Source organism: Xenopus laevis, chromosome 6L (genome assembly GCF_017654675.1).
Source record: "Xenopus laevis strain J_2021 chromosome 6L, Xenopus_laevis_v10.1, whole genome shotgun sequence".
Taxonomy (NCBI): domain Eukaryota; kingdom Metazoa; phylum Chordata; class Amphibia; order Anura; family Pipidae; genus Xenopus; species Xenopus laevis.
In genome coordinates this window covers 39,827,840-39,852,617 of record NC_054381.1, presented here as the reverse complement: position 1 = coordinate 39,852,617, position 24,778 = coordinate 39,827,840, and the positions used below count along the sequence as shown (strand labels likewise).

The following is a 24,778-nucleotide window of genomic DNA, read 5'->3' as shown; positions in this document are numbered from 1 at the left end:
AAATCCCTAAAGCTGGCCATAGATGTTGAGATTTTTAAAAGATCCGATCATCATCGTGAGACCACGATTATCTCGGAACGATCGTACGAATTGACCATCAACTAAAAAGACCAATTTGCCAGGAAAACAAAGGGTAGCTGCCTGCTTGGATAGATAGATTGCACTGGGACTGACAAATATTTTTTAACCTGGCTGATCAATTTCCTGACAGATGTCGGCCAAAAAATCGTAAGATTTTCGATTGTTCGAATCCCAATAACTACTACTACTATTTTGAAAGATTGGTCAGACTTCGCTAAAATCGGTCGTTCGGCAAGAGAAATCTTTGCGTCTAAGGGGACCTTAAGAGATAATACAGCCATGGTTATGAACATCACTGACTATATATCTGAGGCCAAAAGACAGTTAAATCATTGCGACACATACCTAAAACTCCCATCTAACCCACAAAGCAAGTAAATGGAGATTATTGAGCAACTGGTTTCTTATGGAGTTTCGTTGGGGGTGGTGGATCCTCTGGATAGGGAATATTTGGTGAGATCCCAGCCGATTGTCCTGATATTCCACCACCTCCCAAAGATACACAAATCATTGTCTTCCCCTGAAGGTAGGCCTATCGTGGCCAGTATAGGGTCAGTCAATGATGGCCTTTCAGATTGGGTGGACGCTTGCTTGAAGCCCTTGGTTCCTCAGTTGGACTAATTTATCAGAGATTCAGGACACTTGTTAGATAGATTGTCCACTATAAAATGGTTGGGCACTTATACATGTGTCACAATAGACGTTAAGTCCTTAAACATAAGGAAGAGATATCAGGGATAAAGGGGAAGAATCAAATTTACGTCACCACTGAATATAGTGAGGAATATGGCAGGATTTGTGGCATCATTAGAAGACATCTTCCAGTACTATATTATGATGCCAGGCTAGCTGAGGTACTGATGGACATTAGATGTGTTTCAAAAAAAAAGCTCCCACATTAGGGAAGATTCTAGCACCCAGTTTAGTTACTTCAGTTTTAAGGAACCGTGGGGGCAGTTGGCTCTCAGTAAAAGGAACCTATAGAAGTGGGGCCACATCCTGCAAGACATGCACAGTCATTTCTACAGGGCCAGACTTTGAATCAAATGTCACTGGAAGGCCAAAAAATATATCTGTTGGAATACAAATGCTGCGAGAAGCAATATGTGGGACGCACAACCCGCAGCCTAAAAAGATAAGGGAGCACATGAGGGCAATTGACAAAAAGGATGAGAGGTCCCCTGTGGGCAAACATTTCGTATTATGCTCCCCGAATGGCATTCAGGATCTGAAGGTCAAGGTTATTGAACAGGTGAGGACACCTTTAAGAGGTGGTGATCCAATACGCTCTCTTAACTTAAGAGAGGCTTTTTGGATTCTTAAGTTGGAAACAAGAATACCGAAGGGTCTGAACACGAGACATGATATTGCATATTTATATTGTGTGACAAGCTGGCGGCTTGAACACGTAACTTTTAGGGGGATTAGTCAATGGTGGGCAGGCAGCATAGGAAAAAGGAGCATAAAGACAGGGACACACAGCTTCTTCAAGGAAAACAAAGGTTTATTTTCCCACTTTCCAACAAACACTGTCAATAATGCACGGACACAGGGGTCACCATTGTATCATACAAACAAAACATAAAATAAAAACCTAGCCCACTCGGCACTACCTTCACACTTTGAAGCAGTCCCTGACTAGACTTCGGCCCCTTGTGGACAACCAGCACAAGAAATAGTTTGGCTCACCCCTGTACTCACAGGACTCCTTCCTGTAGTGTTTATTCAGCCTCCTGGCTTCCTCACTCTCTTCACAGTACTCTCTTCACAATACTCTCTGTGAGAGTCACGGGCTCCCTCTGCTTCTTGCAGTAACAGGCAGCACCCCCAGCTCCTATGGGAGTTCCTCACACAGCCAGGTCTCCTGCCTGCTGTGCCCTGTTGAGAGACACACTCTCCTATTCCAATTAACTTTAAATAGCCTTTCCAAAGGACAGCTTTCCTGTGGAAGGTGAACTCCAATCTCTGGACTGGATCTGCGGAATGGAGTCCCTGGCTACTAAAGTCTTTAAACAGAGCACTTATTCTCTGTTTAGTAACTCCCTTCTTGGAGCCTATCTCAGTCCCTGGGGCAAAATTAAAGGCTAGAGTGACCTTTTTCCTCCTTTTCCTAGTCACTCTACCACAATTGATAAATGACAAGTGTGGGAAACAAATATTACAGTACAGTAAATTCTGACGTTGGAGTTGGTGATATGGTGAGATATATAGATATTTACATTTATTGATTAGACTCCATCAATTTTGTACATGAACCTCCACTCCACGCCTAAATGTGTATTCATCTACACCTAATGGGGATTGGATTAATTATAGGAGATGATGGTAATCCCCTTGATGAGGCAACTATGGACATATTTGCACTTTTATTGAGATGAAGATCTAATAATTAGTTATAAATAACAAAGTGGAAAGGTATAATAGGAAACAAGAAATGGACTATGCAAGCTAAGGACACATAATTTATAGTAAGCATTGCAATAAATAGTTGAAAATACAAGCACACAGAGTTCCCTGGGTCTAGATTTGTTTTTATTAAGTTTGAGATTTTAACCGAGCATTACATGTTTTTATTGACACAAATAGTGATTTTAACTGTGATATGTGATTGTGGCCAATAGGGGTCGCCATAGATTTTTTGTATATAATGCGCATGTATGATTCACCCTGTAAGTCTATGATTAAGGGATCTTATTCCTGAAACGCGTAAGGCCATGTAAATCTGCAGGATTCTGCAATAAACCTGCTTTTTTTTACCGGAGTGCCGTCCTTCTTTAGTTCTGAGATTATATGCTTATACGTCAAACTGTATTTGGATTCCCCTTCCCCTCTGCTAAATTATAATTATGCCAATGCAGTGTATTGCCTGTAGTCACTTCAGCCTCAGCCACAAAGCTAACTATGATATTTGTGAACTTCCCACTGTTCTGCTTTTTCAAATGGATGTAAGTGGTAAAAGTAGCTTTTCTTGTTGAATAAAATGCTGAAAAAAACAAGTGAAACAACGGATATATAAAACCAAAGGATTTATTGTTGTTTTAAAAACAGAAAAAAACAATCCTAACATAAAAATGAATTATGACATAAAAAAAGAAACATCTAGGTCATTGGTTCAATTTTGATTGATCATGAACTGACTCAGATCCTATGGCTACTTTGACTTTCACATGTTTTGTCATTTATAAATTAATGAAAAATATATTATTAAACAGATCTTATGGGACATGTTGAAGGCAAAGAAAAAAAAAACAACAAAATGACTGTTAACCAAAGTCATAATGTTAATTATACCCCTGCTCAGTAGTGCAGTCTCATATCTTTGGGATCTATGGATTAATGATTCATGTGATAGCAGGTGCACATGTAGCCTGTGGCAACTATAAAAATGTTTGCTTACAAAGAGGGAGCTAACACCAGACTCATACCTCCCAACTGTCCCTTTTTCGGAGGGACAGTCCCTCTTTTGACAGCTCAACCCGCAGTCCCTCATTTGTACTGGAAAGTCCCTCTTTTCTCTGCACTGAACAGCCATAAAAATAAACAAAGTTTCTCACTTAATTGGCTTTTAGCAGAGAGCACAGAACAGCTAACAGGTGCAAATAAGATACTTTGTAACAATTTTGAGACACAAAAACACAGTTTAGATAAGGAGAAATATTTTCAAACTTTCATAACCTGCCAAATTTTGTAAAACAAACATGGTAATTAGGGGGTGTGGCCAGAGAAAGGGGTGTGGTCGAAAAATTGCTGCGCTACATGCGGGAAAAAAAATTTGTCCCTCTTTTTACTTCTAAAATGTTGGGAGGTATGCAGACTAAGATTCAGATATTCATGTTACTCTCATTTAAAATGAGACAAAATTCACAGGAATAGACCCAGATACACAGCAGTACATGGGAAATGGTTCAGACAGGTCCCTCATTATCAGTTCTGGTACCCATATATCATATAATGGTATGGCATTACTGTTATAACTAACAGCCAGGAAAGCAGACATGCATGAACACAAGCAAAATTAAATGTCATTGGTGTGCAGTTTGGTGTGTCCATCTATATTTATTATAAAATGTGACATTTAAGGTTTCCCTCCCCAGTAATGCAATAGGACACTTCTTTTTTTTCTCTACTGCAGTTTTCAGGGCCAACTACTGGAGTCATATAAGCTTGATCTGTAAATCACACTGTTTACACTGCAAATAATTCACTGTACCATATACAATTTTATTCCTAATCCAACAAGTGTATTTTTTTTAGTTGTAATATTAGTGTGTAGGCAGCCATCTCAGGTCATTTTGCCTGGTCATGTGCTTTCAGAAAGAGCCAGTGCTGTACTGCAGAACTGCTTTCTGACAGGCTATTGTTTCTCCTACTCAATGTAACTGAAGGAGTTGCAGTGGGACATGGTTTTTACTATTGAGAGTTGTTCTTAGATCTACCAGAGAGCTGTTATTTGGTTACCTTCCCATTGTTCTGCTGATGGGCTGCCGGGGGGGGGTGATATGATTCCAAATTGCAGTACAGCAGTAAAGAGTGACTGAAGTTTATCAGAGCACAAGTCACATGACTGGGGAAACCTGGGAAACTGACAATATGTCTAGCCCCATGTCAGATTTTAAAATTATATATATAAAAAGAATCAGTTTGCTCTTTTGAAAAACTGATTTCAGTGCAGCAGTCTGCTGGAGCAGCACTATTAACTGATGTGTTTTGAAAAAAACATGTTTTTCCATGACAGTATCCCTTTAAGCTACATGGGTGCAGTTTTCCTCACCTGAAACTGAGACTGTGATTCCCCATAAGAGTGAAAGCTTTAAAGGGATATATTTAGACTTACTGACAACCTGCCATCTTCAGGTCCCAATGTCAGTTGTCTCAGTCAGCAACACAGCTCCAAAACGAAATCCTGCCTAACTTTAGCTGTAGCTGAAACTTCCAGCTTCTACTGAGCACAAGTACAACAGTAAGCTTGTCCCGTGGGAAACTAAATTGTACAAGGGGTTCTAATACATCTAAAAAGGTCAGTGTTCATTCATGACCTTCATTTCCAATAGGGCACAAAACTGTTTTGCAGGAATCTTAATTGTTATTTATCCAACGTTCTAATCAAATCCCTCCATGTACTGATGTGCTAAATCACAGCAGACACCAACATTCCTATTCATAATGTCCAAATAGAGAGAGTAAACTCCAGCAATATGCATGGCCAACCTACAGCCCCTAGATGTTGCTAAACTATTAACAGCCTTTACTTGTACAGTAAGTAAGATGCTGAGAGTAGTCAATGGTCCATCATTGCCCATTTTCATATGGGAACGACTATGTTGAGGAGCATCAACACATCTCAATTAATATACCTGCTAATCCAATTCTTTCAAATACCTATTTAAAAAAATGAGCAGCATCTCTTGAAAGATACTTAAAGTAACTATAAGTCATAAAAATGTGCACATTCCCCCTAACTGGGGCCACTGATATCTATGGGGCCATAAACACCAACCAAGCAGGGCTCAAAGATCCTCAGTGACCCTGGCACCAAATGTCTAGTGTCTGCCACAAGAGCAACACTGTACAACATACATTGTCAGATCAACACCTCCTCAAGCAGGAATCCTAAGGACAATGACACACTCTGTGTCAGACTGGGGTGCCTGGTGCCCATCGGGGTGACATCCCCACCCAGTTGCAAGCTCTTCCGAGCGGCTGGACATCCAATGCCACCCCCTCTCCATGTTCCTGAAATGACTTGCAGTTATTATATGAGATGGGGGGGGGAATACCCATAGTTACACAGGGCCTGGTTCAGCCTGGTTTTTTTCCCACTGTACCACTAGCCAAGTCAGACTCTGGACACACTTAGTGCTTTGTCACCAATAGGTGACATGTGTGATTGCCCTTAACCTTCAGCTAACTAACACAATAGGGCACATTTAAAACATAGCTGTGTAACCCACATCAACCAATCAAATACTGGCATTGATTCCTCTAGTCTAGTGCAATTAAAAATAATAGTATTTGGTTGCTGTTGATAAGAACTTCACTTTTTCATTCAATGCTACAGTTACAGGGCAGCTTTTCCAATCCTTGTTTATAGGCTCTAGCCGCTAATCACTGCAGTGTGTGCAATTACTACAAAATAAAGAAGTTACATTATTTTACACAAAGGCACACAGCTGATACTAAAGACTGAGCCCAGTTACAGTGGCCGTAGCCATGACAAAAGACCTATATGCCACATACCAGAAATTAGGCTGCAGGAATATTCATTTGTTTCACAGTCCAAAGAAAGTTGTTATCAAAGCCCCCATGTGGTAACTTTAAGGCAACTATATTAATGCTGTAACCATGGGCAGATTTTAATTAAGGCTAAGCCTCCCCAAACCGTTTGACCCCTAAAATAAAAAGTAAAACTTAAAAAAAACCTGCTCCCTTGCTGACTGTGCCGGTCCTTTAAACAGGATGGGAAGCCTCGGTTCTGCCTTCAGACTGTGAATGCTGTAGAGATCAGCTGCACTCTAGCTATTTCTGTCAGCATCTTATCCAATCAGAGCGCAGCTGTCTTTACAGACAGTAACATGTACCAATTAGGAGCGGAAATAGGAGGGGCTGTGTGAACTTTACTGGCTGAAAGCATTAGTTGAAATGATACCGGTAAGAAGGAGCTGGAATATTTACTCCTATCTCATTGGGAATATTTGCAGCAAAATTCATTGTACTCTTGACATGGTAATATATACATTCTGAGGGCTGCAGGTCACTTACAGCAAATGCTTTAGCCCCATCCCTATCACCCTTGCACGTGAACTATCTCATTTCTTTTTTTTTTTAAAAAAAGGTTTATTTTTAATGAATTGTAGTGTTTTTCTTTTTTTACTTTTTATTATTTTGTGATAGTTCAGGTGTAGCATCAAATTAGTGCATTTTGCTGATATATGTGCTGAGGGTTTTGTACATGACATTAGTTTTGTGTTTAACTTAACATATTCCCTGAGGCTCTTATGCAGTATGTCACATTAGCACTTCATGTATCCTAATGTATGTTCTCATGGTATTACTGAAATTGGTATTGCATTTATCCTATCTTTTTAAAGGGGATATTTAAAGGGATACTGTCATGGAAAAACATGTTTTTTCCAAAACACAGCAGTTAATAGTGCTGCTCCAGCAGAATTCTGCACTAAAAACCATTTCTCAAAAGAGCAAACAGTTTTTTTTATATTCAATTTTGAAATCTGACATGGGGCTAGACATTTTGTCAGTTTCCCAGCTGCCCCAGTCATGTGACTTGTGCCTGCACTTTAGGATGGAATTACTTTCTGGCAGGCTGTTATTTCTCCTACTTAATGTAACTGAATCAGTCTCAGTGGGACTTGGCTTTTACTATTAAAGGAACGGTAACACCAAAAACTGAAAGTGGTTTAAAGTAATGAAAATACCATGTAGTGTTGCCCTGCACTGGTAAAACTGATGTGGTTGCTTCAGAAACACTACTATAGTTCATATAAACAAGCTGCTGAGTAGCAATGGCGGAAATTGAAAAACGGCTATATGGCACAGGATAAGTAATGGATAACAGATAACATTATGTTCTACAGAGCTTATCTGCTATCTGCTGTGTAACTTGAGCCTTTCATAGCTGCCTCCATGGCTACACAGCAGCTTATTTATATAAACAATAGTAATGTTTATGAAGCAAACACAGCAGTTTTACTAGTGCAGGGCATCACTGAATTATATTTTTATTACTTTAAAACAATTTCATTTTTTGATGTTACTGGTCCTTTAAGTGCTGTTCTTAGATCTTCCAGGGAGCTGTTATCTTGTGTTAGGGAGCTGCTATCTCATTACCTTCCCATTGTTCTGTTGTTAGGCTGCTGGGGGGGAGGGGAAGGGAGGGGGTGATAACATCCAACTTGCAGTACAGCAGTAAAGAGTGATTGAAGTTTATCAGAGCACAAGTCACATGACTGGAGGCAGTTGGGAAATTGACAATATGTCTAGCCCCATGTCAGATTTCAAAATTGAATATAACAAAATCTGTTTGCTCTTTTGAAAAATGGATTTCAGTGCAGAATTCTGCTGGAGCAGCACTATTATCAGATGCATTTTGGAAAAAACATGTTTTTCCATGACAGTATCTCTTTAAGGTTCCTCATACAGAAATAAGAAACTTTCTAAATATAATCCATTAAAAATTCTGCAGGAGTTGGTTATGAGATTTCCATTGGCAGTTAGATCCAATATATATTTTAGGGGGCTCCTGTTCCTAGCAGATATATTAGACCTCATTCAAATAACTAACTTCAGCACAAACAAAATATAACAAAATAACTAACTGTGGCACACATTCTGCATGTTAAGAAACAGGATTTCTGGTGATTTTACTAAAGTGAGCTCTAATACATCTTCTAGGCAAAAGGAACAACCTTATAAAATATATTGGATTCATGTCATACAAAATCAGACTCCAAACTCTTGCAAGAAGACAGAACGATGAGAAAAACACACTGAGAGGGGGAGCGTGAAGAGTAACACGATTATTTCAGAAATGGCTCAGATTTTTTAATTGATTGTTTTTAGAAAATTTCTTATTTCAATATAATGAAGCTTATATTAAAGGAGAAGGAAAGGCTTTACATGGAGGTGCCAAAAGTTAGGCACCCCAAGTGATTGTATATACTTATCTGAAACCCCGGGCCGGTGCTCCTATCAGCAGAAAACTGTACCGGTCCTGGGGATCTTCCAGCAAGAACCACGGAGCGATCTATTCCTTCTTCTTTCTTTGCGCAGTGTGCATGCATAGTAGTGTGAAAAGCCTAACTTTAATTAAGAAGTTGGCTAATTCGTTCAACTGTGTATGCGTCTGCCCCAGGAAATTTGAAGAAAGAAGAAGATGGAAGCCGATCACTCCGTGGTGCCAGATGGAAGAACCCCGGACCTGTAAAGTCTTTTACTGATAGGAGCAAACCTGGGGTTTCAGGTAAGTATATACAATCACTTGGGGTGCCTAACTTTTGCCCCCCCAAGTAAATAGGCCTTTCTTTCTCCTTTTAATTTGTTCCAAAATGACTGTGGCTTGTCTAAATGAGCTTTTGCATACAACAAGCGACTCTGTTTGTGGGGTGAGTGCAGAAAGGGCTTCTTTCTCATCGCCCTGCCATACAGATGTTCTTTGTGCAAATTGCGCTGAATTGTAGAACAATGTACAGATACACCATCTGCAGCAGGTCTTTGGAACCTGTAAAGTCTTTTACTGATAGGAGCAAACCTGGGGTTTCAGGTAAGTATATACAATCACTTGGGGTGCCTAACTTTTGCCCCCCCAAGTAAATAGGCCTTTCTTTCTCCTTTTAATTCATTTAATTTTTTTGATAATTCCCTTTTAAATTGGCAATTCATTTGCTCAGAATACATCCAATCCTAATTTTCTTCTGCCTCCCATTTCATATAATGGTGTGCGTGTCCACTGTCTCCCACTGTATAAAATGTGCCACTATAATAGGTGCCATTACCCATTGTCTCTTATTTCATAGAAAGTACCTGGTATGAAAATGTTTCCACCCCTAGACTACACTCTGTATGGTTCCCATTGGCAAACTAACAGGGGTGCAACAGGTCCCGCACCGCCTTGGCTGCAACTGCAGAAATGTTTGCACATATGCATTCTGAAGATATTGTGCATTTGTCCGGAGGGGAAAGGGCCAGGGTGCACATCCTGCATCTGGGCCTGGTCAGTGCTAGTTAAACCACTGGTTGTTCCCAATGAAGTCAGTAGGAGATGGTAGTAGGGGTAATCATTTTTATACAAGCAGAGAATCTGAGTATGGCCATCTTTAGCCTCTCCAAAAAAAATCACCCTCCGTCTATGGCGGTAACCAATCAGAAATTAGCTTAAAGTTCTTCAACCAATTTTACATTAATACTGCAGCATTTATAGTTTGACCTATACATATATATTTCCAATTTATATTAGATTATAGTTTGAGCATTGACAAGATGATAATAGGCACCACGTTTGGTGAGCAGCTCTTGGTGGCTTCCATGTTCCATGATCTTTCCTTTGTTCATAACCACAATAATATCAGCATTCTGTACGGTGGTCAGTCTGTGTGCAATGAGGATGCAGGTCCTTCCCTCCCTGGCCTGATCAAGGGCTTTCTGTACAACCTACAGGAGACAAACACACAACTTATTGTGAGAAATATCATGTACCCCTCCCCACAGCTGCTAAACACATACTGTACTTGCATCCAAAATATACCTTAATATATATATATATATTTTCATTCTGTTGCTTTTCTAACAGTTTTCATGAAATTACATATATTAAGTACTCTGAGTTTTACTTTTCTTAAACCAATAACCCATGCTTATGTTCTGAGACAGTTCTTGACCACTCATGGTTCATTGACTTTGGGTCCTGGATGTTTGGCCTACTAAAAACTTGGTGGTGAAATGTTCAAAATCGACCTATGTGCCCTATTTGGCTTAGGTCTCTAAAACAATTTATAGCAGTTACTTTAAAGTAGAAGAAAATGGTTAATCACTGGGAGGTGCAAATTTTTTAAAGCACCCCCCCCCCCCAGTGATTAGACTTGATAACCTCAGACCCTTAGTCGGCAATTATTTTTTATGAAATGTTTGGCAGCCTAGATTAGTAGTTTGTGCTGCAATTTTCTCTCCTTTACCATGGACCCTGTACAATAAAATTTACAAACCGTTCTATCACACTATAAGCAAAAGGCAGAGCCTGCAGCATGTGACAGTAGCAAAGAGGTAATTGTATGTATGAAATGAATAATACAGACAATACAGATGGTTTCTGTTCTCACCTTTTCACTCTCATTGTCTTAGTGCAGATGTGGCCTCATCCAGAAGTAGAATTTTCGGTGCCCTGATGAGTGCTCTGGCAATGGCTATCCTCTGCTTCTGTCCCCCAGATAGTTGGCTTCCCTTTCCTCCAACCTGAGTGTCATATATATTCAGATAACAAAATAAATGACATTGGAATGAAAATCAGAAACAAAAATGTGATACAGGTGTGGGATCTGTTATCTGAAACATGTTATCCAAAAAGCTGCAAATTATGGGAATGTCATCTCCCTTAGACTCCATTATAATAAAATAAATGTTATTTCCCTTTTCTCTGTAATAATAAAACACTTGATCCCACTTGTACTTGATCCCAACTAAGATATAAATAATCCTTATTGGAAGCAGCATAACAAACCTATTGGGTTTATTTATGTTTAAATGTGTTTTTGAAGTATTTAAAGTATTGCAGTCCAAATTACAAAAAGATCCCTTACCCTGGTCCTGAGCATTCTGCATAATATGTCCCATACCTGTATGCTGTATTTAGAAAATATTGATACAGGTAAATGAATCCTTTACACTCTTCTATTCTATGCTTACATTCATACACATTCCTAAATACACATACACTTTTCCCTTTTCACTATTATACACACCTTCACATTTCACTTATACATGTATACACACTATTGTGCAACTGCACATATCACTTTACTTTGTTTTTAATTACAACACCTGACTTCTACTTTTCTAAAATGGGCGTTGGTTAAGGCAGTCTCTCCCTCTTAAAAGCCGCTCAGCAGTTGGCGGGGGAGGATTTAGCACAGAGTTTGAAACCAAAGCACAGGAGATGTTTATATTAAGAATTGGTACTATACAGAGAGGTAATATTCCTTTTTTACTATGATTAGAGATAAATAAGTTAGGGACCACCATGTGGGGTTTTACCTTGACGTGGTATGGTGGCTTATCAATATTATGATCATAACTTTGTAACAAAAAAACCCTGTTTCAAAATTACATTCACTTGCATATTTACTTGAATTATTTAGACAGGGCTTTAAACTTTTTGAAATTGGCCTCAGGTGTGCATCCACAACCCCCCCCCCCCATAGTACAGGTACAATGAAGAATAGAAAATGAGAAAGAAGGTGGAAGAAAAAATAACAGAAGAAAAAAGAGGGACAGCATGGAATGATGGGAGAAACATGTGCCATGTGACATAAAGGCTACACTGTACATGTAAAGAGAAATAACTGTGCACTATTAAAAAGTTATTAACCATTGGGTGAAATCAAAGTTTAAAAACATCCATAAAGGACTATTGTCCAAAACACATATTAGGGACAATACAATAGTTTGCATTGATGCTTGAATTAGCTTTCCCAAATGTCCCTTAAACTGCCGTCCTCAGGAGGACTACAGCTTATTAGATCTGTAGCAAACATTAAACCTTTTATTATACAGTAAAAGCATATAAATTACCTGAGGAAGTCCTTCTATGAATAAGTGGGCATTTGCCGCTTTGGCTGCAATTTGTATCTCATCCATAGACACAGTGCGGGAGTTGTCTCCATAGGCGATATTTTCAGCAATGCTGCAGTCAAACAGGACAGGCTCTTGGGACACTATTCCCATTTGAGAACGGAGCCACTGGACATTGAAGCATTTGGCATCCACATGATCAAACAGCTGTATATAGGAGAATGACATATTAGTGGCAAGCTGATGCCATACAGCATGTTACACAGCACAGATGCCTGAACAGCAGGCCCTGAGTCTGCAGGAATAACTCCCATGAAAAGGGTTAAAGTGATATTGACACTAAAAAACTATTTTTTTAAATATGAATGCACATTAAAAGTTACCTATAGGTCATGTTGATTGTTTTTTGCTGAGAGGTCTGTTTTTGTAAGTAATTGTTATTTGAAGTTCCTAAGCCTGACTGTTTTGCCAACCTGACTGTCATATCTCAGCCTGTCAGTTAGAGATTCTAATGCTAACAGACTCCTGCTGCACAAATATGGCAGCCCCCTCATACAGGAACATGGGGCCTCAGACAGGTAATTGTGCAAATACTTTATGGCAAAGTTATAAGTAGCTTTCAAAGGCAATATAATATAATCAGTGCCTATTATATATATTTCATATAATGAATGAAAGAGTTTAATTTCTGGTGTCAGTATCTCTTTTTTAAACTGTTGTTATGGCTTACTAGACTTGGATCAAACAACACCAATTATTACCTGGTGTACAATGGTTCCAAAAAAAAAAAGGCCACAAAATATGAGTAGCTATGATAGAATAGCGCAAGGGTCAGCAAACAGTAGAGCTGACTTAAAGTAGGACTCAACCCCCGAACCAAAAAGGCTCCCCTTAACTGCCTGGCATTGCCCCTCCCCAGCATTGTGCATTAGTCAAAGAAAAAAACCCTTAAGAAAATATGACTTTAACAAGGTCCCCAGTCCCTGAACTAGCCACACAGCCCAACAGCATGACGGAACCTCCACCAAAGTTGACAGTAGGTAACAGGTGTTTTTCTTGGAATGTGGTGTTCTTCCTCTGCCATGCAAAGTGCTTTTTGTTATGACCAGATAACTCAATTTTTGTCTCATCAGTCCAAAGCACTTTGTTCCAAAATGACTGTGGCTTGTCTAAATGAGCTTTTGCATACAACAAGCGACTCTGTTTGTGGGGTGAGTGCAGAAAGGGCTTCTTTCTCATCGCCCTGCCATACAGATGTTCTTTGTGCAAATTGCGCTGAATTGTAGAACAATGTACAGATACACCATCTGCAGCAGGTCTTTGGAAGTGATCTTTGGGTTGTGTGTAACCATTTTGCAACAGCAACTTATTTATTAAAATACAGTGCAGGAAAGAAGCATGGCTCTCTGACAGTACAGCTCAGTTTCTCCTCTCTCTGGAGCTGGCCCCACCTATGTGCTTCTTTTTCTATAACAACCCTCATTAACATAAACAATTATCAAAACAGATCCCATGCTGTCACTCTTCAGAGGAGAGTCAAGCAGACGCACAACTTGAAATTGGCCATCCTAAATGCCTTTTCTCATGATTGGACACACCTGCCTATGAAGTTTAAGGCTTAACGAGCTAATCCAACCAATTTGGTGTTGCCAGTAATCAGTATTGAGCAGTTACATGCATTCAAATGAGTAAAATTACAAGGGTGCCCACATTTTTGCACAGCCTGTTTTTCACATTTGATTTAATTTCATACAACTGAATACTGCTTCACTAAAAATCTTTGTTCAGAAAACACCCCAGTACTCAGATGTTCCTGGGAAATGAAAGACATACCACTGTTATCTTTTGGAGTCAATTATTATGCAGGCTGAGAGGAGTTCCAAAACTTTTTCATATGACTGTATATGTTAAAACTTGTAATTAATTAGGCCCACATGGGGCCTCCTATACCCCCTGGGCACCCCTGCAGCTGCAGGGTCTGCTTCTTCTATAGTTACGCCCCATGCATACATGATAATTAGGCAATGTTAATGCAGAATTGCCATTGGATCTTACCACTTCTCCTTCCTGCGGGTCATAGAATCACTGTAGGAGCTGAACAGAAGTGCTCTTCCCACATCCACTGTTACCAACAAATGCCACCGTTTGGCCACTTTCTACTTTAATGTATAAATCTCTGAGCACTCCAACGTCTGAACGACTTGGATAATTGAATGAAACATTATGGAATTCCAAATGATCCAGAGAAGTGATCCTATTTAAAAGAAAAAATGGAAAATGTTACATTTAAAAATGATTGGAAAATGAATATTTTTACAAAGGATGTAGTATTAGCTAAAAAGCAGGGAAAGGGTTTTTTTGCATCTTGTAACAGGTATATTGAGGGTTTGGTATACTTTTACTCAGGCAGTCCCCCTTCAGTTTAGTCACCTAAATTGGTCCTTTGTTCATCCTAGGCAGCTATTTCCCTTGCCTGGGGAAATTAGTAATTTGATCTGGTTCATTGTTTGCACATTAGGTGGTAGTTGGTAAATATAAAAGGGAGAGCACAAGAGCTCAGGGCTCATTTCCTGGATCCCCCCTTGCGAGAAGGTGGTTACAGGACTAGGTCTTAGCAGTAACAGGCCCTGGTTAGGGACAGTTTTAATTAGTGGCAGAATTTTTGCAATAGTCGCTCTTGGATTGAACGTTAGATGTAGTGTATTTAGTGAGCAGCTATTTGGCTCCAACAAGGAGAGTAGTTGTGGTTAGCACCGTTGCGGTGATCAAGCCACCAGGCAGGGACACGAGTGGGTGAGCTCAGGAGCAGGCAAAGTGCCAAGGAGCAATATACCTCGTGGGACTCCTAGTGCCGGGTGAAAATTAAGACAGGCTGTACTATTCCCCCTGTACTGTTCCTGGGAAATGAAAGACATACCACTGTTATCTTTTGGAGTCAATTATTATGCAGGCTGAGAGGAGTTCCAAAACTTTTTCATATGACTGTATATGTTAAAACTTGTAATTAATTAGGCCCACATGGGGCCTCCTATACCCCCTGGGCACCCCTGCAGCTGCAGGGTCTGCTTCTTCTATAGTTACGCCCCATGCATACATGATAATTAGGCAATGTTAATGCAGAATTGCCATTGGATCTTACCACTTCTCCTTCCTGCGGGTCATAGAATCACTGTAGGAGCTGAACAGAAGTGCTCTTCCCACATCCACTGTTACCAACAAATGCCACCGTTTGGCCACTTTCTACTTTAATGTATAAATCTCTGAGCACTCCAACGTCTGAACGACTTGGATAATTGAATGAAACATTATGGAATTCCAAATGATCCAGAGAAGTGATCCTATTTAAAAGAAAAAATGGAAAATGTTACATTTAAAAATGATTGGAAAATGAATATTTTTACAAAGGATGTAGTATTAGCTAAAAAGCAGGGAAAGGGTTTTTTTGCATCTTGTAACAGGTATATTGAGGGTTTGGTATACTTTTACTCAGGCAGTCCCTCTTCAGTTTAGTCACCTAAATTGGTCCTTTGTTCATCCTAGGCAGCTATTTCCCTTGCCTGGGGAAATTAGTAATTTGATCTGGTTCATTGTTTGCACATTAGGTGGTAGTTGGTAAATATAAAAGGGAGAGCACAAGAGCTCAGGGCTCATTTCCTGGATCCCCCCTTGCGAGAAGGTGGTTACAGGACTAGGTCTTAGCAGTAACAGGCCCTGGTTAGGGACAGTTTTAATTAGTGGCAGAATTTTTGCAATAGTCGCTCTTGGATTGAACGTTAGATGTAGTGTATTTAGTGAGCAGCTATTTGGCTCCAACAAGGAGAGTAGTTGTGGTTAGCACCGTTGCGGTGATCAAGCCACCAGGCAGGGACACGAGTGGGTGAGCTCAGGAGCAGGCAAAGTGCCAAGGAGCAATATACCTCGTGGGACTCCTAGTGCCGGGTGAAAATTAAGACAGGCTGTACTATTCCCCCTAAGAGGGACTGATCTGAATGTATTATAAAGTATGAAGGATTTCCACTGATTGCACTAAATGTATCTGAATACGTCACCATTTGGATGCTGTGACAAAGTTTTACTGCCTTATTCAATAAAGAAATTGTTTGAAGACGCAATACGACTTCAATTAATTTCAGCCCGGTTGGCCCAAGTTCAGAAACAATCAGTGATCTGCTCGTCTGAGAAGCAACAAGGTAATATTGCACCTCACTGGGAGCTTAAGGAATTTGTCCATAGTCTAAGGCTGCCCAGGGTATACTGGAAGCCAGTCACACTAATCACACATTTCTCAGGGCAACATACAGGTGTGCTACACTTGTATGACGTCAGTAAAGTAACTAATGAGGGCCTCCCACCCCCTCCAGATGCAGATTTCGGTGCGCCTTTGCATTGGCGCGAGCACCCGGAGGGCCCCAAGGGGAATGTGGGCCTGGACGCTATCGCACCCCCTGTAACCCTGGTAGTTATGCCCCTAACTAGTGATGGGCGAATTTATTCACCAGGCGCGAATTTGCGGCGAATTTGCGCGTTTCGCAATTTTTTTTTGAAAAAACGGACGCCGGCGCCAAAGACGGGCGCCGGCGTCAAAAACGGGCGCTGGCGTCGGAAAAACAGGCGCCGGCATCAAAAAACGGGCGCCGGCGTCAAAAACAAGACGCCGGCGCCGTTTTGCGAATTTTTCGCCGTTTCGCGAAAACACTTTTAGTTACAAAGTTTGTACAAAATATGCATAAGCTGATGCGCCCCGTCAAGGCAGTGTCCATGCGTCAGTCCTTTCTCTTGGGGTTCTATATTGGAGTGCTGGGGTAAAACTTTGTGTAATTTGTTTATCAAGCCTCACCCACGTGCACCCAATAAAAAGGGATGAGCTGCAGTTTATTGTGTTTTATTTTATAGTATGGGGAGGTGGCTCTCTCCTTAATGCTTGCTCTCCCAACCCCCAATGGTGTTTTTGGAAGAGATCATGCTAAATAAAGAGAAAAGCAGGTATGGTCTTTCTCCCCCCAAAAATAACACTTTTTTCACTTAGGTAGGACTGACGCATGGACACTGCCTTGACGGGGCGCGTCAGCTTATGCATATTTTGTACAAACTTTGTAACTAAAAGTGTCTTTTTTACTAGTTACAGTTCAGCTGTGCAAAAATAGGTTTCTCTTGGGGTTCTATATTGGAGTGCTGGGGTAAAACTTTGTGTAATTTATATATATATATATATATATATATATATATATATATATATATATATATATATATATATATATATATATATATATATACACATTCCACAGCAGTACCGGCACTCACGATAAAGTCATTAGTATGCCTGGGTGCAGAATCTACAAATTATCTCCGTAGCAAATTGAAGGACCCGCACTCACAGGACATTACTTTATTTTAGAGCAAAAGACTAGTCTTTTGCTCTAAAATAAAGTAATGTCTGAATTTTAAGTCCTGTGAGTGCGGGTACTATTAAGTTCTGGACCCTGTAGTAGTACACAAAATGTTCACAGTAGCTAGGAGTAGAACAAACTTTACTAGGGAGGAAAGCATGGCTGAACTGCCAACAAGTTAGGAGAAAAGAGAGATAGAGAGGCAGATACTTGGGAAACAATAATCAGCAGAGCAGAGTGACACATCTCAGTTTAAGATGTAACAGCGCCATCTACTGGCATTACATTAACAGTCAATACATAACACCCCTCCCCTCCTAGATAACATAATCCTCTAGGTGGCGGGGCCTTTGAATGACCCTTCTGGGCCGCTCCATTGGGACACTGATGACCTCTCCTTGTGGATTGGTCTCAGTATCTGCTGGTAAACCCTGAGGTACATCTACTGTCTGTTCAGCTGCAGGAATCTCTTCCTCTGGAAAAGCTAGAGGAGTTAAGTCACCTTGCAATCCAAACTGGCCATGGTTACCCTCTGTATTAGGACAAACATTGTCCCCTAGTCTGCTCCGCAGCTGATCAACATGTCTTCGAATAACACGGCAGTCTTAACCTTGTACGAGACAGGGCCTTTCGCTTCAACAATGACTGCTGGTATCCATTTTGGTCTCAGTGCATAATTTCTGGCATACACACTATTGCCTGCTTCAAACATCCTCACTGTGGTGGTCTGTGCATTTTTATAGAATTTATCTTCCTGTTTATTTTGTACATCAGAAGCCAAGTCGGGATGCAGTCTGTCTAAACAGGTTTTAAGCCGTCGGTTCATCACAAGTTCTGCAGGACTGCAGCCAGTGCTAGCAGAAGGGGTTATGTGCTGCTGCAACAAAAACTTTGCCAGTCTATAATTCCAGTCACCATCAATTATCCTTTTTAATGCATCCTTTGTAGTCTGGACCATGTGCTCAGTCCATTTGAGGATGGGTGGAATGGTGCTGTTGTAACATGACGAATAAGGTTACTTTCCATAAATGCTCTGAAGTCTGATGATGTAAACTGTGCTCCGTTATCGGATACAATAGTGTCTGGGAGTCCATGGGTGGGAAACAACTTCAGCAACACTTGAATGACTGCATGGGTGGTTGCAGATGCCACTGGAACAACTTCCAACCATTTGGAAAAGGAATCAACCACAAGGAAGAATGTCTGACCTTGAAAAGGCCCTGCAAAATCGATATGAAGCCGTGACCATGGGCTCCGCGTCACCTCCCATGGATGTACCCAGGCCTTAGCAGGGGCATGTCGGTTGGTCTGGCAAGGGACACAACTTTTTACACATTTTTCAATACATTCATCCATTTTAGGCCACCAGACATAACTTCTAGCAAGGGCTTTCATATTTACAATGCCTGGGTGACTCTCGTGTAGGGCTTTAAGAACATGGTTATGCCCTGCTTTGGGAATTACCACTCTATTTCCCCACAAAAGGCAACCTTTGTATGCAGAGAGTTCATGTTTGCGTTTCTCAAAAGGTGTGAACTCTTCCTTTAAACTTATTTTTGGCCACCCCCTCCATACCCAGTTCAACACTCGAGACAATACTGGGTCAGTAGCTGTCATTCGGGCAATATCTGATGCCTGCAGAGGGGGACTAGGTAATGACTCTAGCATGAGGACCTCAGACAAGGCTGGTACTTGAAAATCAGGAGTGTTTACAGGTACAGGTAACGGCTTAAAGCATCTGCATTACTTATTTCTTTTCCTGGGCGGTACTGCAACTCATAGTCATATGCATTTAGCAATAAACACCATCTCAGCATGCGTGGAGAAAGTATCTGCGCAGTAGGCCCATTATTTTTAAACAGACCCAATAATGGCTTGTGATCAGTAATTATAGCAAAACTTCTGCCATACAAGTACTCGTGGAATTTCTTTACCACTGCCACAATGGCTAAAGCTTCCTTATCAATCTGAGCGTAATTCCTCTCTGTGGTACTCATGGTCCATGAATAGAATGCAATGGGAGCCTCACGACCGCCACTTACTGTATGACTTAAAACAGCCCCTATTCCATAAGGAGAAGCATCACATGTGAGGTTAAGAGGTTTATGCAAATCATAATGTACTAGCACACTGTCTGATGATAAAAGTCTCTTGGCATCCTTGAAAGACTGCTCATGCAGGGCTGACCACTTCCAGGTAGAATTTTTGTCCAGTAGTCTGTGTAGTGGCTCAGCCACAGTAGCTTTGTCTTTCAAGAAGGAATGGTAGAAATTTAAAAGGCCGAGAAATGCTTGCAGCTCCTGTTTATTTTTGGGAACTGGAGCTTCATGAATGGCTTTTACTTTTGCATTTGTTGGATGTATTCCATTTGCATCAACTTTGTATCCCAGGAAATCAACACTTGGTACTCCTAAAACACATTTTTCTTTCTTAAGTTTTAACCCAGCATCTGCAAATCGCTGTAATACTGCTCTTACCCTTTCAGTTAATGATTCAATAGAGTCTGCTCCAATGAGGACATCATCAAAATATGGCACCACCCCTGGCAGGCTGGAAAGGAGGTCATCCATCAATTTCTGGAACACACCTGGTGCAATGCAAACTCCAAATTGCAAGCGTGTAGCTTTAAATGCTCCTTTTTGTGTGATAATTGTTTGTGCATCAGCAGCTGCATCATCCACCGGTAACTGCTGGTATGCTTGAGCCAAATCAAGTTTGGCAAATAACTTTCCTTTAGCCAAGGTGCTGAGAATCTGATTGACAGCAGGAATTTGATATGGATGTTCCTGTAATGCCTTGTTGATTGTACATTTATAGTCAGCACATATCCTCACTTCTCCATTTGGCTTCAGTACAGGCACTATCGGGGTGGCCCAAGTTGGGTGGGTTACTGGAATTAGCGCTCCTTGTTGCACCAAGCGATCTATTTCGGCATCTATTTCTGGACGGAGAGCAAATGGTACAGGTCGTGGCTTCATGCGTATTGGGGCAACTTTGGGATCCAGCAGGAATGATATTGGTGAGCCCGTAAATTTGCCAAGGCCTTCTTCAAATACACTGCTAAAGTCTTTGAGGACACTTTGCAAAGAGTCTGTCGTTGCATAATTTACTCCAGTTAATTGAATTCCTAGGGGCTCAAACCATTCTACTCTTAATAAGCTTGCTCTGTGTCCTTTTGTAATAATGAGGCGTAGTTTTCCTCTGTCTTTTCTATAGTGGACTTTAACAAAGCAGGCGCCCACAACATCCACAGGCTTTTTATTGTAATCCACAAGTCTAACTTCACATGGTAAAATAGGTGGGCCATTAGTGGGCCATAATGCATGGAAAGTTTCCTCTGAAATTAAGGAATAGACACAGCCTGTATCTACCTCCATTCTACATTTAGATCCTTGTAGTATTACATCAGTGAATTTCTTTTTGTGCATTGGCTCATTTTAAACACTATTTATAATTTCTGAGACATAAATATCTGTTTCTGCGTCCTTCTCAGTAGTGTCATTTTGGATTTTTACTATATGTGTTGCATCCCCAGATGGAGTTGCTCTGGCTTGCTTGTGTCTCTGTGAATTATCAACTTGGCGGCAGACTCTCTGTATGTGGCCGCGGCGCTTGCATTTGTGACACACAGCATTTTGGAAATTAGTTTCCACGCAGGTGACCTCCCCCACAACTGTGGCACCTTAATTTTACTGGATCTGATACCTGTGCTGATGCTGGCATTTTATACACTTGATGCAGCTCTGGTGCAATAACTGAACTGGCAGAGGCCTGTATCTCCTTGGAATGTGCAGATGCAGCCTCATAAGCAAGTGCTTCCTCCTGGGCCAAAGCAAAGGTTAGGTTGTGCTTTGCTAGAAGCCTTCTTTGCAGTGCTGCATCCCTGACCCCACACACAAGACGATCCCTTAGCAAGGATTCCAAGCTGCTGCCAAAATTGCAGTTTTCTGCCAAACTGCGCAGCTCTGCTATATAGGCAGCAATACTCTCATCTGACTGCTGGCTGCGTCTGTTAACGTGGAACCTCTTAACAGTTTCAGATGTTGTGGGTGCAAAATGATTTTTAAGCTGCTTAATAATTTCCTCAAATGAGCAGTCACTGGGTTTAGTGGGGGATACCAGAGAGCGAACAATCTCATAAGTCTTTGAGCCTATAACACTCAGCAGAACTGCACGTTTCTGCACAGGGTCTGTCACCTTATTTGCTTCTAGAAAGAACTGTAGTCTCTCTGCATAGGAATCCCAGGAGGATGGCCTGGCAATGCCAAACTCCTCTATGTGGCCCAGGGACACCATTATGGAAATTATAAAGTCTCTTAAGTTCCCTTTTACTCACTGGGATCTTGTAGTTGTAGATTTTTTATGGGTTATATCCCAATCCTCGTAGCCAGTATTAAGTTCTGGACCCTGTAGTAGTACAAAAAACGTTCACAGTAGCTGGGAGTAGAACAAACTTTACTAGGAGGAAAGCATGGCTGAACTGCCAACAAGTTAGGAGATAAGAGAGATAGAGAGGCATATACTTGGGAAACAATAATCAGCAGAGCAGAGTGACACATCTCAGTTTAAGATGTAACAGCGCCATCTACTGGCATTACATTAACAGTCGATACATAACACACTCTCATATTTTTTCACTTTCCAATTAAATAAAATTATGTAATATGTTCTTAACAGGAAATGCACTCTAGAACATTGTGTATTGCCAATCCCGCATTCCCCTCCTTCACAGGGGCATGTTTTAATCAAGTTTTGGAAACTATATAAAAGATTCAAAGAAAGTGTCTGTGAATATTGGCATATGCAAGCCTTTGTTCTCTATCAAATGTTCTGCAGCCTGGGGATATATGACATGCTGGGAGTTGTGGAACAGCGATTACAAGAGGGCATCTCTGCATGCATTACTGGAGTTTAAGTTTATACCCTTTACAAGAGAAACTGCAGCTGGTACAACCTGCTTTATAGAGAGAAGTGACACAGAGAACTGTACAGTTTTACACTATCTGTCCCATTCCTTCCCATGGACTTACTGCACATATACCCCCCAGACTTATGAGATAAAGTACAAACCTGTGTGCTCCTGGCTGTATCAGAGACTGCCGGTGCCTGGGATCTGCTCAGCTGGAGTGTTGAGAGGAGTGACTCTGCTCTAGGGGCAGTTCCTGAGCATTTGTTTCTGAAACTTTCACACTCCATCCCCCCGTATCACTAATCCACAGTAATCCAATGAGTGAAATGTTTGTTTTTTGTTTTAGAGACACCCGAGACACTTCAGCCAACAATAACCCAGATACTGTACTAATAAGCCTGACTTTCAGAATGATAAGGGTAGGCTAGAGTTAATTTATGCACATCTCCATGCTAACGCCCATGATAAATATCCCTTCATAATTCTATTAAGTTTCAATTATTTTTACTGTAGCAGTGCAAGTAGTTGTCCATCGTGCCGCAGCCAAGAGTAAACAAGCACAAACTATCTCACAAAAGTAAAATATCAAATATAAAACAGCTCACACCTTTTGATTTTCACACTGGGGGCCAATAGATTTCCAACAACAGCTTATTTCTCATTTTAACCACAATAAAATTACTTAAAGTTATAAGGTTTTATATTCAATGTCTGTGTATTCAGAAAATTAAAGTGTTTTAAAGCAATTGTAGGGGCCCATAGGGGTTAATCGTGTCCCTATGGCTTTAAGGCCCTACCCCTATCCTTAGTTACTAGGCAAAAACCTATGTATCCATTTGAGTTTAAGCTCAGTGTTATTGGCCAAGAGGTGTAGTGACAACTTCCTGCCACACTGCAATATAGTGTGTGTAAGGAGTGGCCTCTTCCTCTTTGGCCTCTGGATGGTGATCCAGCTGGGTGTGCCCAGGGGGGCCTGGGTTAGGGTTGCAACCTGTCCGGTTTTGACCCGGACAGCTCGGTATTTTGAGGAGCTGCCCGGGTCTATACTTCCTGCCCGGTTTTCCAAATAACGAAAACCGGGCGGGATTCCCTTGATTGACAAGTCTGAGTCATAGCCCGCCCACTGATGTCACGGGTCAGCCCACTGACATCATAGCCCCGCCCACTGATGTCACGAGTCCGCCCACTGCAGGGGCCAGTTCATCTCAGTTCTGATTTATTTGAAATTTAAACAAGTTAATCAGTCACAGCAGCCATATGTGGGGGCCACACAAGGGAGGGGGTCGTGGACCTGATGCAGAGTAAATACATAGGTCGCACAACTCAACCTTTTTAAAACTCTACTTTATGAACGTGTGTAACATTGAACAAAAGTCTAAAGCAATGATATTGTACAGACATTTTAATGAGTTTCACAATTCAGACAATAGACACCTAAAGGCTTAGGGTAAGGGCCAATGCACTTGTGGCGCTTCGATTTCCGAAGTAGCCCGAAGTTTCCTCACAAGTAAACTTTGGAAATCGAAGTGCCGCGAGTGCATTGACGTAGGTGTTTTTTCATTGAAGCAGGCAGAAGACACGGGGAAGCAGTTTGGGGAGATTAGTCACCCCAAAGAAGAGACGATTAGTCGCCGGGCGACTAAACCCCCCCAAATCTCCAGATGTAATACCCTTAAGTAATAGAGATAGTGGGAGTGGATTATAGAGGAGGGACTAGGATGGATAATTTATATAGAAAGGACAACTAATGGGTGTTTACCTTAAATACATTTTATGCCAATGGGTTTAAGGAAAACTAGAACTTTTTTAAAATGAGTGTTGTAACTCAGATTGTAACCATCAGTAAAATAAATCCAAATTGGCATTATAAACCTAATTAAAAGTAAAAACAATAAAATTGGAAAATGAGGTGAAATTAAAAAAAGCAGGTGGGTATGGGTGTTTCATGATATGGTATGGCCGAGGCATGGTGACACAGGACGCAATGTTTGCGTGGTGCTATAGCAATCTACATGCAGCAGGGAACTGAGAAGCAGAGCTCCCTCGGTTTAAAGTTTAACTTACAGACCCCGGCCGAGAGTAAATTTTTTATATAAGTAAAGTT

At 41.0% G+C, this 24,778-nt stretch overlaps 1 protein-coding gene and 1 pseudogene across 1 annotated transcript in view; both read right to left on the bottom strand.

Moving 5' to 3' along the window:
* The window catches only part of LOC108718865 (ATP-binding cassette sub-family B member 5), a 112,287-nt gene extending 105,028 nt beyond the window's left edge, over positions 1–7,259 (bottom strand). Inside the window, exon 1 of the mRNA XM_041565967.1 lies at positions 6,501–7,259. The gene's annotated coding sequence lies outside the window, so the exon portion shown is untranslated. The remainder of the gene's footprint in view (positions 1–6,500) is intronic.
* Positions 7,260–9,863: 2,604 nt separating this feature from the next.
* On the bottom strand, positions 9,864–22,947 carry LOC108718866 (annotated as a pseudogene).
* Positions 22,948–24,778: the final 1,831 nt, after the last annotated feature.